General features: G+C 47.4%; 1 long non-coding RNA gene across 1 annotated transcript; it reads left to right on the top strand.

Annotated features, from left to right (window-relative positions):
- The first annotated feature begins 1,363 nt into the window (after nt 1-1,363).
- LOC111937152 (uncharacterized) lies at nt 1,364-4,153 on the top strand. Its single transcript, XR_002868457.2, has 2 exons — nt 1,364-1,440; nt 1,654-4,153. It is a non-coding gene; the product is annotated as an uncharacterized LOC111937152 (long non-coding RNA).
- Nucleotides 4,154-13,063: the final 8,910 nt, after the last annotated feature.

The following is a 13,063-nucleotide window of genomic DNA, read 5'->3' as shown; positions in this document are numbered from 1 at the left end:
CCACTCCAGCTGGCAGAACTCCTCGGCTGGGAGCACCACACATCAGAAAAGACAGGAAAATCAGGAGGAAAAGCTCCAAAGCAAAGAGAGAGGAGTGATCCGAGCTCTGGAGAATGTGACCTGCGATGAAAGATGGAAGAGACTCGGTCCATTTAAGCCTGGAGAAGGCAAAGGGGAAGATGTGATAACAGTGCTCAAATATGTGGAAGGGAATTGCAGGAAGAAAGGAATAAAGTGTTTCCTGAATAATTTAGAGAAGCTGTGGATTTGCCAAGGTTGCAGTTTCCGAGCAGGTTGGGCTGTTATCAGAGAACAGTTCAGATACAGCAAATTCAGCCCTGGGCATGGGGCTGCTTAAATCATTCCTTAAGGTACCTTTCAGATTTTTCTATGATCTGTAATTTAAAAAAATAACTTTTCTATTGCTCCAGGTGAAGAGCACAGCAACAACAGCTAACATGGACAAAACAACCTGATACTTAGAGCTGAAGGATAGCAATACCCAAAATATCTCCATAAAATCATATTTTTTTAATGGAACCTGCAACTTAACCATCAGATCAAAACATATAAAGGGTTATTTGTGGGGTGACTTGAGGCTAAGGGGAAATTAATGTTCCACTCATTCATTTTAGAAATATCCTCATTAGTAATTGCCCCATTTTTAGTCAGAAGAAAACAGTGCACTCAAATTCCTGGCAGCAAAACACTTCCCTCGCTCTAGATAAATATTGATATTGGCCTTAAGTCAGTTTACAAAAAGAAATGGAAAGAAAACAACAGCTCTGGTGATGCCTGTCAGGCTTTGAAGCATCTTTTGAGAGACTGTTTGGTGAGTATCGTTGTGCAGGACACAAAGTCAAAGCTATTCGCTATTAATTGTCTGCTGTGAGGAATCCAGGGGAAGGATCCTGTGGAGCTGGGATGTGGCTGGCAGTGCTCAGCCCCTGGCCCAACACAGGCACCAAAATTCCCACAAAAAGATCAATCTTCAGCCCAGTTCACCAGGGCTGTGCTCCCTGAGGGCTTTCCGTCTCCAGAACTGAAGTCTGGCCTTTGGTTGGGAAGTTGTGGAGATTAAGAGTGGAAACATGGGGCAAAACAGAGGAATTGTTCCTGGCAGGGTGGGCAGTGCCTGGCACAGGGTGCCCAGAGCAGCTGGGGCTGTTCCTGGATCCCTGGCAGTGCCCAAGGCCAGGCTGGACAGGGCTGGAGCAGCCTGGGATGGTGGGAGATGTTCCTGCCCTTTACAGGGGGTGGAATGGGATGAGCTTGAAGGTTCCTTCCAACCCAAACCATTCTTTGATTCTATTACACAATTCTGTGGGCTGTGACTTCACAGACACTGGTCCCTTGGAAAGTTGAAAGCGTCAATTTAACTCCAAGACAAGACAAAGCAAGTGTCTTTCTGCCAAACAGAAAAGAAGGATTTATGCTGAGGTGATTATTTACCACCTATTATTTGGCACTGGCACTTCATTTGTCAGGAATATCAGGCAGCTTTCATTTGTGAGATATGGGAAATAGCTGCAAAGAAAATAGAAATGGCTTAAGTCATCCACAAACTCACTGCAAACTAATCCTAGGTCCTCAATCATGGTGTCCTGTAAAAGTCTGACTCTTCTGTTCTCAGCTCCATCCCTTTTTTTACAGAATGAACTAATCACAGAGTGAACTAAGTTGGAAAAGATTTTCAAGATCATCAAGTCCAACCTTTCTGCTGGGGAAGTCCCAGATCTCCTGTCAGGATCAGAAGTTAGAAGACATTACAGAAAGGCCCATGTGAAGGAAATTGTTGTGTGCAGATCTGGGGAGAGCCTGCTGTAACAGCTCAGAGATGTCAAATGTTGTCCCGTGCCTCAGTTTCCCTGTGTGTGAATGAAGACTCACGGGTGCTGTGTGCAGTCTGTGCTGCTCTGACACATTTTCTGTCACAGCCAGGAGCAGCCTGAGCTCTCTGAGGGTCACTGGGGGCTGCCAGGGGTGCAGACCTGCAGGAATCCCAGCTCACCTTCCAGCCACCATCACTCCCGGGATGTGATGATCAGCCCAATCCTCAGGATTTTCCACTTGTTACAAGGACAGGATGGCAGCCCCACAGCTCAGAAAATCATCAGATGAGCAGGAAACGACCTCAGCCTCTCCTTTTTCAGTGTCCCAGCAGGATGTGTGGAGGAGAAGATGCAGTTTGGAAAGCCAGGGCAGCACACAGGGGAGTCAGGCAGGAGGAGAGAGGTTTTGGGTTCCTCCTGCACTGTGTGACCTCAGGCACATCACTCAGCCTCTGCCCCCACTCCCACTCTCTGTGCTGTGGGCAGGGGGATCCCTGGATCACCTTCTCCCACACGCATTTCACCCCATTATTCCACATAAAAGGTCTATTCCAGAAAAGCTTTGCATATAAACAAATCCAGCAGCACAGAGTTTCTCACACAAATTCATTCAGCTTCAGATCTATCTGCTCTTTCTTGCTTTGCTGGATAACTGAGGAGCTCCACATATCCCAGTATTTTATTTTTTTCCCCCAGTAATACACTTACATATTTACTTCACCTCTCAATATTCTCTTTTACAAGTTAAATATATTTAACCAATATATGTTCTTGTTCTGAAGCATTTTCTCAGCCCTCATGTAACTTCTGAACCTTTCTTTGCAAGCTTTTGCATTCCCTACAGAGCCAGACTGATGTCACAGTAGCACAGCTCTGGAGATGTGATGACACAAGACATCACAGAGGCAGATTTTGGGGGCAGGAATCATGTAATTAATTAGATCAAATGGAATTAGAAGGAAAAAGTTTCATAAACATGATTTTTTTAGGTTAAGCTCCCCAGCAGTGCCATAGAAGGGGACTGAATCACCCTGTTAGTCCTGCTGTGGCTCCACTTGTGCAGAAGCAATGGGATGAACTCTGCACTGACAGATCCTCTGCTGCCTGAACTGCTCTGCCTGTCACCGTGGGCACAACAAAAGCCAAGGGCACGCTGCCCTGGGTGACGTGGGAATCAATCACAGTGACTGAGAGATGGGAGAAAGGCTCCTTCAAAACCTCCCTCTGCTTTTCAAAGGGAGAAAGTTTGTCTTGGCAGAAAAGTGAGATCTGCGTGGAAGATTTTAAAATGTGCGCTGAAGAGTTTTGACAGCTGCTTTTTTGCCAGGAAGGTTATTTGAAATTCTGCTCTCCAGAGCTGTCATGTCTTCTGCGCTTCTTAAACTCTTGTGGAGCTCCCTCTGATCTCTGGCATGTCCAGCATTCCCTGGAGTTATTCTCTGAGCATTACTTTTCTCCTTCTGATTCAGCTCTTGGACTCATCTTCCAGATGAGGCTAAAAATGGTTGTAGGATGGATGAGCTGCTGTGCGAGGCTGAGCGAGCCCCACGGGCCAGGCTGAAATATCCAAACAAACAGAGGAACAAACAGCGATTCTGGGAGCACACACAGCAGCAGAGAGCACCCAGCAGCCCTGGCCAAAGTCCTCTGTGCTCGTCTCCATGGCCCTGTGCTGCAGGATAGATACTGAATAGCATCTTGGAATAGTTTGGGTTGGAGGGACCGTGGGGATCACCTCGTTCCACGCCCTGCCGTGGGCAGGGACACTTCCACTCACTCACAGGGGGTTTGTCCAAGGAGAGGTTTCACAGACTGAAATGAAGGAATCATCCAATTAATTAACACTTTGGATCCCATTATTTCTTTGTTGTTTTGTAGGTTTTTTTCCAAATTCAGCCAAGATTGAGTGCATACCCATTTTGTCAGGAGTGGGTATAAACTGTTATAAAAGGGGATGAACTGTTGTAGTGGCTGTAACTTATAACAAACTGAGATAAACCAATACAGCACCACATTCAAGCTACCAAACTGACCCAAAACTGTGAGCCCTAAGGAGACTCAGAGAAATGATTGGCAGCTGAAAAACTATGGAATCTCCAAAGGATCCTCCAGATATTTGGCAATATCTGATTGTACAGGGGCTGGGAAGTGTTTTTTTTATTTACAGAGAGTGTCAAAAGCTGTGGGGACAACAAAAAGGTGAGTTGGGGATTTTGTCTGTTTTGTTTTGTTGTGCTCTCAATCTGTGGGTAATTTTTTTGATCTAAGCTGATTTATTCCCAATCTGAAGATGAAATAAAATAGGTTCTTTCTTTCCTAGCCTTGGTCTGGCACTTGCTCTGTGTGAATTCCACATCAACACACGCCCGTGGATCCAACTCCTCCAAACTTCATCCCAAGCTCTGGAAAACAAGCAGGCTGAAAAGTGCAGCTTAATGGCATCCATGAGACATCCTTAATTCCCCTGATTCTCTCATTAATTTTCTCCTCTCTAATTGCCCACAAGTGGCTCGGGGCAAAGGGAAGAGGAAGGCGAAGGATGCGGCGGGGAGGGAAGGGATGCATTTCGTGGAGCAGGCACTAGCCGGCGTGGTCCCCACAGCCATCACAACCTGTCCTGGTCCCCAGCTCAGACACACGCTGGGAAACGAGGATTGTTCAAGGGGAATAACGAAAGGGAGAATCCTGATGTTCGGGGGAGTTGTGTGCGAAGAGAAAACCCCGGGGGTGCTGTCAAAGGGTGGATGGATGTTATTAAATGGCTCTGAATTGTACAATCACAGCATGGTTTGTGTTGGAAGGGACCTCAAAGATGCTTTAATTCCACTCCTGCCACAGGCAGGGACTCCTTCCACTCTCCCAGGGTGCTCCAGCTCCAGCCTGGCCTCGGGTACTTCCAGGGATGCAGGGACTGCTCCTGGCTGCCTCTGGCACAGACATCACAAGGCTTTAGGACAATTTCTTCAGTGGTTCAGCAAAGCAGGGCCTGCCCAGACAGATTTGCCTCCCTGATGCAAGGAGGACACAAACTGTCTCTAAATCTGAAATTATCTATTCCCCATCTGATCTACCACTGTCCCTCTGTCCTGCAGCATCTCGCCTTTGCCTACCACACCTGAGCACCTCTGTGCTGCCCCAAAAATGATAAGCAAACCTCCCCCAGGCCTGCTTCACCCCACACTCCCTTTCTGCCCCTCTGAGCTCTGCATTTGGTTCCTCCTTGGATTTTCCTTCCCTGGATGCAGCAGTGAGGAGCCCCCCAGCTCCTCCTGAAAGGTGTGGGGTCCCCCACAGCTGCTCCCCAGGAATTTGGGAAAAGCTGAACTACCCAAAGCTGAGCCTTTCCAGGAGTTGTGGCTGATTCCTGAGGGCATCACTCACTTTTCTAAACTTTTACCAATGAAGCACAGAACAAGGTGTTAAGAGGGAAGCAGCAAACATAAATCTCTTTCTTCTCATCCTATAAGGGAATTATTCATCTATCTCCAAAAGGTGCTAGGCAGATCTGATAGTCTTTAGAAAATTACATTTTACTTTATTTTAAAACATTTACATTTACATTACTTTAAAACATGGAGGAGTTTTTTTCAGTATTTCACTGGAATTTTAAAAATCCCATCAGCACCAAAACCAGGTAGGACCACACAGAGTTCACCTCTGCAAGCTTCACCCTAACTCTCCTGCAAGCCAGAAACCTGAGGAACCCCTCTTATACCACTACACTGGATTTTTAACTCCCTCAGCATGACTGAGGTGTGAATTCAGAAGGTGTTTGATGCACCAAGCAGGTTCATGGGGCCGTGGTTAATGAGCCAGGAGTGCTCCTGGCTCCGAGTGTGAACACTGGCAAAGCTCCCAGTCTGTGAGGAGCCCATTCCCGACCCTGCTCAGCCCTTCCAGCTTCAGTTTCCATGTGCAGAAACCCAGTCCTGAGGCTGGGAATGCTGGGAATACTCTGGCTGTGCCTTACAGACCCCCGAGGGGGCCAAGAAATGCAGTTTATTGCTGGGCACCAAACAGATGCAGCCGCGCTGTGACATAACCGGGGTGTGAGTGACATTAACACCATTTCCTCAGGGCTGCCTTTCAACACTTCCATCTGGAGCTGAGAACAAAGGCAGGGGGGTTAGCCAGGGAAATCTGGGCGAGGGGAGGGAGGGCAGGATGTCTGGACACACACTGGCACACGCTCAGGGATGCTCAGTGGCAGGGACCCGCGTGTTCCCTCCTACAGGTGCAGGAATTGGGTCCAAGGCAGGCAATTGCTGCTCTCACCCGTGGAATTTCTCACCCAGACCATCCAGGATCTCTGTGCAGGCCCTGCCTTGGTGCAGGACAGCAATGTGAGCTCTGGGGACAGCGGTGGCTCCCATTTGTTGGTGACAACAGATGCCAGCAAGGAGTTCTTGCCTGGTACCCTCCACCTGCAGAATTCCCTGATTGCTGGGTGAGCAAAAGCCAAACCTTTCCCTTCCTCTTTCACTGAAATCTCTTGCTCTGGGGTCTCCTACATTTTCTGTAATAGGTACTGAAAATATTTTCTCTCTGTCTAGTTTAGCAGCCAATGTGCTTTCAATCCTGCATGAGAGGGAAGGGATTTCTTTTTGACAAGTCTTGTTAATAATGGGTCATCCTTAGCACAGACAATCGCCTGGAGTTTAACCTAGAGGGGTTTTTTCACCCCATTTTCTTCTTCCCACCTGCAAAGCTATCTGCAGAGGCCCTGCCATGGTTATTTGTGTTTTCTGGGCCTTTCTTCCCCATCCCTCTCCCATCACAGCTTGGTTTGCCATGGGAGCATCTCCAGGCAGAAAACAAAACACTCCAAAGACACCACGATGTTCTTCCTCCCGTAGGAGTTCCCCAGGTGGGCTCTGTGATTCCTGCACAGCTCCTGGCCCAGACTCAGAGCGGCAGGAAAACCAAATCCCCACAGATTTCACATCTACCCCGTCTGTGTGAGCTGCTTTTCAGGGTTACATTTTCTCTTCATATTTCGATCCTCCTGTTTGTGCCTGGAGAATGTGGGCTCAGAAGAGCACCTGGAACTTGTGTCACCTGTAGCTGATGCAGGACATGCAGCAGTTTCTGGTCTCTGTGCACATCCAAACCTCGCATCCCATGGCCAGGCACAGAACGTGCAGCTCACAGGGAGCACTCCCAGCACAGAGATCACTGCCCAATATCTGAGGTGAAGCTGATCCCTTAGGATTTGGGCTTTTATATTTTCCATCTATTTGCAATCCTGCAGTTCTCCAGTGTGTAACTCCAAACTCCACACACACTGGGAGCTGCTGCTCCCCCACTTTGGGCAGACACAGCAATTCCTCTCCAGGCCTGGCAACCAAGGACACCTCAGTGCCTCAGGCCCCAGAGATGGAAACAAAAGGGAGTTGGGGGCAGCAAACTTGGGGGAAATGACTTCATTCCCTGCAGCTGGAATTGGGGGATGAACCCCAATGTGCAAATGGACCAAACTTATAAAAGTGTGAAACTCGTGAGCCACGGCCCATTTTTGGGTGCAGCCCCTGGGGGCTTTGTCTGCCCAAAATGTCCCTGAAGGCTCCTCAATAAACAGAACTGCTTTTTATTCCCTTAACTCTGTCTGGCCTCTGTTTTTAGGTATCCCCAAAAAGGCATCGAAGAGAGAACAATTGTTGTGCCAGTCCAAGCACTCCTCAGGTCTTAAGGGGTCAACACAAAGTGTGTGTCAGACATTCTGGCTGGGTACAGTGCCTGAAACAACAGAACTGCAATTCCTGAAGGGATTTTTAGGAGTTACCGCACTATAAATAATAAATAGCAACAACAGAGACATTTAGAGAAATATATAACCATACTTCACCTCTTCTTACATTATTTATTCATCATGATCAGGCAGTGAACTCAGCAATGAAAAACACAATTACACACGCCCTGTATTTTGCCAAAAATATCAAAGTGCAATGAATTTCTTTGTATAATTCACTGCTATTTCACTGCTGTTCCTACTGAATTCAATTACTCAACTGATATGTTTTCATCATGTCTTACAGGCAAAGCAAGTTCTTTCAGTCTCTGAGTAGCACTTGGATTTTAAGTGCTGGACGACTCAAGTCATGTTTCTGTCATTAGGTATTAACTGTCCATCTGTGGCTGGGAGCCTGTGAGTTGAAGCAACAGAATTCCTTCTGGTTTTGAGTGGAATATCTGTGGCTGCCACAGCCTGAGTGATCTCAAAAGGTTTTATTTTCTACAGAAGTGAGAGAATAACAGCATTACCCACACCTGCCACAGGTGACACAGCACTGGAGGATAAACAACGCTCACCCAGAGCATATGCAGGTTTTCCTGCTTTTATTTGGATTGTGTGACAGGATGAGCGTGGTCCCCATGAAACTGGGGGAGAATTATATTTCCCTAACAGTTTGGAAAAGGCAGAATGGCAGGCTCTCCCCTGCTGCCCAGTGCTGGAAGTCTGTAATGAAAACAAACTCAAGTCAGTGAGCTTGAATTTCTTTGTTCAGACACTCACCAGGAGTTGTCCCTGCATAGCTGTTTCTCCTCTCACACCTTCCCTTTTAAAAATGCAGAATTTGCCTTCCACAGTGGTAGATGCAATTGTGAATTGAAGGAGGGTTTGGGTTGGAAGGATCCATAAAGATCAGTCCCTTCCAACCCCAGCCTGGCAGCCCAGATCAGGTTGCTCAGGGCCCCATCCAGCCTGCCTTTGGACAATTCTGGGGCTGGGGCATTCAGCTGTTTGATTATTGCCAGAACTAGATCAGGGCAGCCAAGGCTGAGAGCTCTGGGGGCAGTGATGGCACAACCTCTGACCTGCTCAGTGCTGCAGCATCTTCTCCATGAGGATTTCCCCCCATGCCCACAAACACCCCACGCCACAGCTTCCACTCCCACACAAAAGCAACCAAAGAAAGCAGATGTGGTCCCCTGCCTGTGCCCGTTTATTTAAGACCCCAGACTCAGTTCCTGGCTACTCCTCCCTGCACCTCTGGTGCTTCCCCACTCACAGCAGTCACAAAAGAGAGGTGAATCAGGGACTTAACCCTGCACAATGCCAGAAATGTGTGCTGTGCACAACAGCCGTTTCCAGTTCCAGCCAAATGTCATGAACCTTTCTAGGGACAAACACCTCCCCTCCTCACAGCCCCAGGCCTGTTGTTGTTCCTTAAACTCCTGACAATGTCTGGGGTTGTGTCAGTGCTTTTCCAAGCTTTACCAGCAAAACCCAAACCGTGGCTAATCTCTTCCTTTGCAAAACTTGCACTGGGGGATATTCTGTCACAAGGAGCTGGTATTAAGAGAGGAAAAAGCCCAGACTGCTATGGCAGGTGCTGGGGCACATTATGGATGCACAGAGTGCACAAACACAGCTCCACGTCTGGCTGGAATCAGAACACATTCCTGCCCTGAGCTGGCAGCTTCCCTCAGTCTCCTCCTGCAAGACCCTGACTGACCCCAGCCCCATCCCATCTCCCTCCCTGGCTTTCTCCAGCTAGTATTTTGAGACACAAACAAGCTGCATTGTGAGCTGGAGGTTCCAAAAAGAAGAGAGAAACTTGCTGCATCAGTCAAATTCCTGCACTCCTCTTTCTCTTAAGTTGCATCTGGGCAAGCATCCATAGAGTCCAGGAGCAAGAGAGCAAAAAGGAACAGGGAAGGAAGGAAGGGGCCAGGGGAGGACACACGAAGTTATGAACTAAAATTATGAAATGGAGAGAAAAGGGTGAAATCTGGCAAAGGAGGAAAGGGAATAGGAAGAAAAAGGGAAGACAAGGAGAAACTCTGAGAAAAGTGGCACATGGTGTCTGCCTGGAGAGTTAGCATAGATTTAGATTTCACTGTTAGAGGAGGGAATCAATGGCTGGCCCCACGCCTCACGCTGGCAGCCTCTGCTGTTCAGATCTCAGGACCAGCATCTGTCAGCAATTTTCAAGAGGAACCATTAGAAATCACAATGTTTAACAGTTTGTCTTGGCCCCCTGGAATTTTACCACCCCCATCAGCTACCGGAGGAGAAAAAAAAAAAAAAAAAAAAAAAAAAAAAGCAGGGGGTTGGAAGGAGGAGAGGGGAGGAGGGTGGAAGTGAAGAAGGAAGGGAAAACAAAATGGTACTTGTGAGATTTAATGTGTGCCTCCCCCCTGTTTGTTTTCCACATCCGCAGAGGTGATCTATGGACGGTGGGGCTGGCCTCACTCCTGGCTGCTCCAATGGCTGGAAGCTCCCTGTGAGAGGGATCCAGGCTGGGGAGCCTTCCTGGAAGCACAGCAGACCCCGAGATTTACAGCACTTTGCAGGGCACTCTGCTCCTGACAGACTCCTGGGCACACAAACCCCGCGGAGACCGAGCCGCGGCCTTTCCCAGAAGCGCCTCGCTCACTTGGCTACCAGCAGACGATTTATTCCATCTGTTCTTCCCTGCAGATCTCTAAAGAGTGAGCCACAAAAGGCAGTGTGGGCCGTGAGGGAAGGGAAGGGCAGTTTCTCAGAGGGTTTTGGCAGGCCTGGCCCCGTGCGGTGCTCCGTGGAGGGGACACCCAACGCTCACAAGAGAAAGGTTTTCAAAGGGAGTCTTCAAAGGGCTGGTCCTGCTTGGCACTGATAAAACTGGTAAAAGCAAGTCTGAATGAAGGAAAACAAATCATTGTGGTGAGGTTTGAATGTGTTTTCTGCAGCGCCAGTGGTGTGAACCGAAGCCACTGTGCTGGAGGAGAGACCGGCAGCTGAAGGATGACTTACAGGGGCCAGAATCAGGCACCTGGACCATTTTCCTGCCTAAATCCAGCCACAGAGCACCAGGGATTCCAAATCACATCAAATGCTGGGTGGGATTTCAGGTCCAGACCTGAACTTTGATGCTGCCTCAACTTCTACATGAGCTCAGTGTAAATTGTATAATTCCAGGGAGGTGAGATCTTTTTGTGACCAGCTGGATTGTGCAGCACAAACATTTCAGTTCTTCCATAGTCATAACTATGGTCTGGTTATGACTATTGGTCTTTAAGTAAGTGATTTATATTTTTCTGGGAGATAATTTGTGGTTTATAGACTCAAAGATTCCAGTTTATACAGGCTCCATCAGGCCTTGCCAGGAGAGAAGAGAATTTGAAGAGTTAAGATGAGCCTCAGCAGCTGGACATGTTGATTTTAAAGGTCCTTTCCAACAGAAATGATTCTGTGATACAGCATTACCTGTGAACAGAGGAGGAGAACCTGGATTTTGAGTCACCCTCCCCAGAGAAAAGGAAACTGTTCCTTGAGTTCCTGTTCCACTCTACACCAAAATGTATTTCCTCACAGAACCACTGACTTTTCAGTGATAATCTGCTAGGAAAAAGCTCAGGTTAAATACAGAGCTTTGCAGAGTTACTCCTGGGCAGAAGGCCGCGTTATCAGTGTAATTTGATTTCTTTTTAGAGCTCTTGGAGTCCCTGTAGAGGTCTCAGAGCACCCCCAGGAGCCCTGCCCAGCTCAGAGGTGAACACCTTCAGCATCCAGGCGGGCAGGCTGAGCAGGGAGTGACACAGACACCCAGGGCAGAGATGTCCCTCGGGCTCTGCTGAGTTCACAGTGACTTAAAACTCTTCCAAACACAAAAGCCAAAGGAGTTTTGAAACCTTCCAAGCAGAAGAGAGCGAAATGAGTTTTTCAGATCTCCTGGACGCTCAAAGTGTGTGCAAACACAATGTGACTTGCAGCGTTTCAGAGCCTGAATTCCAGCAACACCATAACAAAATGCAGGTTATTTAATGTCATTCACACCAGGCACAGGGTGACAGATGAGTGACATGGGCAGAGAGGTTTAATCAGACTAAAACTAAGCAGTTGGCACTGTCTTGGCTGTCAGATCTTGATTTTACTGCACATGGCATTTGCAGTCTAGCCAAGTTTTAGAAAACATCTACAATAACCTAAGCCAAGCTTGGCTACCTTTGACACTGGGCTAGATTAACAGAGAGAAGCTGTAGGGTTTAGATTACTGGAAAGATAAATCCTTATTTGATACATTTGGTTCATATTTGAAAGATTGCACCAAGTTTTTTACTTGGTTCTATCCCTATTTTCACAGTCAATCAGCTAAAAAAAGTTGTCTTTTAATTTCTTTTTTTTTTTTTCTTCTTTTCTTTGGATGAAAAAAATGCTTCCTGCTTAAAATGATATGATTCAGGATTTTAGAAAGGAGCAGAGGAATCTTAGCATCTGTTTTCACGTTGCCTTGACAGGGACAGGCCTCAATTAAGGATCTTATTAAAAGTGTCTCCTCCTGCATTATATCAAATCCTGGTGCTTTTGCAGAAAGTTGAAAATGTGCACACATGGCAACCACAGACTCGGAGTCCAAAGGTGATGGAGCTGTCAGGAAAGCAAGGAATACATTCTGGATTAGCTGCAAAGGAGATGGATCATGGAAACTAAACGAGTCTGTGGCAGCTTGGCCAGTGCCTAGGAACACTTTGGGTCCAAGTCTACTGGAGTGTTTACTGGGGAAGTACAAAATATTCTCCAAATCCCAGCCAGAGACTTTTAAATTAATCTGTTGCTTTTTCCATGTTTAATTTGCTTTAACTGCCTTGCTTGACAGAGCATGGCTCCTTTATTTAATTTGTGGGTATCTCTGACATTCCAGGATTTCCCACTGCTGCTGTTGGGATAGTTTAGGGTACCTTTGTAAATCAATCGGTTAATTTGGGCACATGGCAAATCCAAGAATTAAAACAGTAAATAATAACTTTTAAAAAAATAAAGTTTGGGTTTTCCAGCTTTGTTTTGTCACCTCAAGAAGGTTTGAAAACTTTTCCAGGAGATTTGTATGAACAGAGAGCTGGATTATCTGGCCCAGAGCCCTGTACCTGTTGACCCCTTGTCCTTGCACCAGCCCCTTGAACCCTGAGCCATCAGGGTGGAATTCAGCCCTGCTTTACACCAGGCCAAACCTCGGCCCATCAGGTCCTTCCTGCACAAGCTCCTTGTTTAAATCATTAATCCCCCATAAACACCTGCCCTCGTTTCAGGGGTGTTTGCAGCTCTCACCCTGCACAAACCTCTCTGTCCCTCTGGAGCTGTAAATGTTTGATCCCTCCCAGCAGCTCATCCCTGGGACCAGCTCAGAGGAGAACATTTCTGGGTGATGTCGTCACCTTTCCTGAAGCAAAACAAGTCGTTGAGAGCAGCAGATGAATTAATTCTCCTTGGAAGTTTTATGTAAGCCTTGGTTTGGAGGCTGCGGCGC

Source organism: Cyanistes caeruleus, chromosome 20 (genome assembly GCF_971803275.1).
Source record: "Cyanistes caeruleus chromosome 20, bCyaCae1.hap1.1, whole genome shotgun sequence".
Taxonomy (NCBI): Eukaryota; Metazoa; Chordata; class Aves; order Passeriformes; family Paridae; genus Cyanistes; species Cyanistes caeruleus.
The sequence above is the reverse complement of the archived record's forward strand: the minus strand, read 5'-3'. Positions and strand labels throughout refer to the sequence as shown.